At 44.9% G+C, this 2,671-nt stretch overlaps 1 pseudogene; it reads left to right on the plus strand.

The window, feature by feature from the left end:
* The first annotated feature begins 987 nt into the window (after positions 1–987).
* LOC128736422 (proline-rich protein HaeIII subfamily 1-like) lies at positions 988–2,158 on the plus strand (annotated as a pseudogene).
* Positions 2,159–2,671: the final 513 nt, after the last annotated feature.

Below are 2,671 nucleotides of genomic sequence, written 5' to 3' on the forward strand. Positions count from 1 at the left end.
TATGACGGCTTGCATGATTTCGTTCTTTGCTGTCTTTCTCATTCGTTCATATTCGGTGTACGTCACTGAGTTGGCAGGACGTTCGGGCACCGTTCTCTTGCCGTGCTTTTGCCGTGCTCTAGCAAGTGCCGGCTGGTGTACTGGCACGCCGTTTCGCTCGCAAATTTAAAAACCTATATAACTGCTTGGAGCGATAAGGTAAAAACTTATGAACGGTAGCGGATGCCTTCCACAACGCCGTGTGGTGTTCCATATCCGCCGCTGCTGCTGCTCAGTAAGAATGATTTTGATTCGATGTAATGCTTATTATGATACCTATAGGAAAACATTTCGAAACAAGGTAATTTTTCGATTTAAGGACAGTTTTTTTCTAAGTAATTTTTATACAAAGCATCAGATTATGTTTTGTTCCGAAATATTTAATGTGCGAACCTGCATGTCCCATGCGAGTTAAAAGCTATCCTACTTCCTTTTATAAATCTTGATTTGGTTAAATTATGCATTTCAATCGAAAACGGGTTTTCAATTGAGAGATGTGCATATAATATTCAAATAAAGTATGGTTTAAAAATTCGTTAATTCAATCTTTAATCGTTTTAACTTTCATGTCCATATTATTCGCTACGAAATTTACAGAATGTTTTCGGATAGGTAGATAAGTGCGCTGCGCAGATAGCACGAAAGAAAGAAAAAAAAGGCAGAGTATGAGTGGGGCGCTCGGCTGTCGGTTTTCGCTCGGTGCCGCTCCGTGCCCACTCAACACATATAAAACCGAACCTAACAAAAAAAATTGGCACCGATGTGCGGAGTCATATTTGTTCGTACGATAGTCGGCGAAGTGCACTGAAACCGGGTGCGTGTGACGTATGAACGAAGTAGAATGTTTTAGCACGGCGTGCGGAGCGGCGCGTGCTTTCACATGTCTGCTAAGACCTAGACTTGAACCTAGATCTGGACTTGAACCTAGACCTAGACTTGAACCTAGACATGGACTTGGATCTAGACCTGGACTTGTACCTAGACCTGGACTTGGACCTAGACCTGGAATTGGACTAGAACATTGACCTGGACTTGGACCTGGACTTGGACTTGGACCTAGACCTGGACTTGGCCTAGAACCTAGACCTGGACTTGGGCCTAGACCTGGACTTGGATTTGGACTTAGACCTGGACTTGAACCAAGACTTGGACTTGGACTTGGAGTAAGACGTAGACCTGAACCTATACCTGGACTTGAACCTAGACCTGGAGTTAAACCTAGACCTGGACTTGAACCTAGACCTGGACTTAGACCTACACCTGGACTTGGCCTAGAACCTAGACCTGGACTTAGACCTAGACCTGGATTTGGCCTAGAACCTAGACCTGGACTTGGGCCTAGACCTGGACTTGGATTTGGACTTAGACCTGGACTTGAACCAAGACCTGGACTTGGACTTGGACTAAGACGTAGACCTGAACCTATACCTGGACTTGAACCTAGACCTGGAGTTGAACCTAGACCTGGACTTGGACTAGAACCTAGACCTGGACTTGGACTTAGACCTGGACTTGAACCTAGACCTGCACTTGGACTTGGACTACGACCTAGACTTGAACCTAGACCTGGACTTGAACCTAGACCTGGAGTTGAACCTAGACCTGGACTTGGACTAGAACCTAGACCTGGACTTGGACTTAGACCTGGACTTGAACCTAGAGCTGGACTTGGATCTAGACCTGGACTTGGCCTAGAACCTAGACCTGGACTTGGATTTGGACTTAGACCTGGACTTGAACCAAGACTTGGACTAAGACGTAGACCTGAACCTATACCTGGACTTGGACCTAGACCTGGACTTGGACTAGAGCCTAGACCTGGACTTGGACTTAGACCTGGACTTGAACCTAGACCTGGAGTTGAACCTAGACCTGGAATTGAACCTATACCGGGACTTGAACCTAGACCTGAGCTTGGACCTATACCTGCACGTGGATTTAGACCTAGACCTGAAATTGGACTTAGACCTGGAGTTGAACCTAGACTGGACCTAGATCGGAACTTAGACTTAGACCTGGACTTGGACCTATATTTGGACCTAAACCTGTACTTGGACCTAGAGCTGTACTTGGACCTTGGCCTGGACTTGGATTTCGAATTAGATCCAACAGTACATAAGAGCTATATGGACTCGGAGTGAAGATCGCTTTTATTTCGGGAAATTCGGAGGCCGAATTCCGGTGTACGAGAGCTTCGTCAGTGGACCTTATTACAGGTACTTCATTTATGTAGGTACCTCATGTATTATAGTGGCAGTCGAAAGGCAAATGTGGAGTCGGTTTCGTAGTGTTGGGAAAACAAAAACAAAGAGTTATGGAGGGACATGACCGGCCAAACCACGACGTGATAATCGTCATCAAAGTTGCAAATGTGCAGACCGGGAGGGAATAATTCTTCCATTCTGTCATTAATCATCTATCGACCAATGACAATAGTATAAAACTCGAGAACTTTGCAGTGTTGAAAAGTTCGTAGCAGCAAAAAACTCAATGAGATTTCAAGCACATGAAATTTCAACCTTGACCACCAGCGAGAAACTCACATATGAATTTCTCTTGATATTATATGCGATGTCTCTGTTGCTATGCGATGTGAACGATGTAAAATTCAGCTGTGAACATTTGGCTTAAT

This window comes from Sabethes cyaneus, chromosome 2 (genome assembly GCF_943734655.1).
Source record: "Sabethes cyaneus chromosome 2, idSabCyanKW18_F2, whole genome shotgun sequence".
NCBI lineage: Eukaryota > Metazoa > Arthropoda > Insecta > Diptera > Culicidae > Sabethes > Sabethes cyaneus.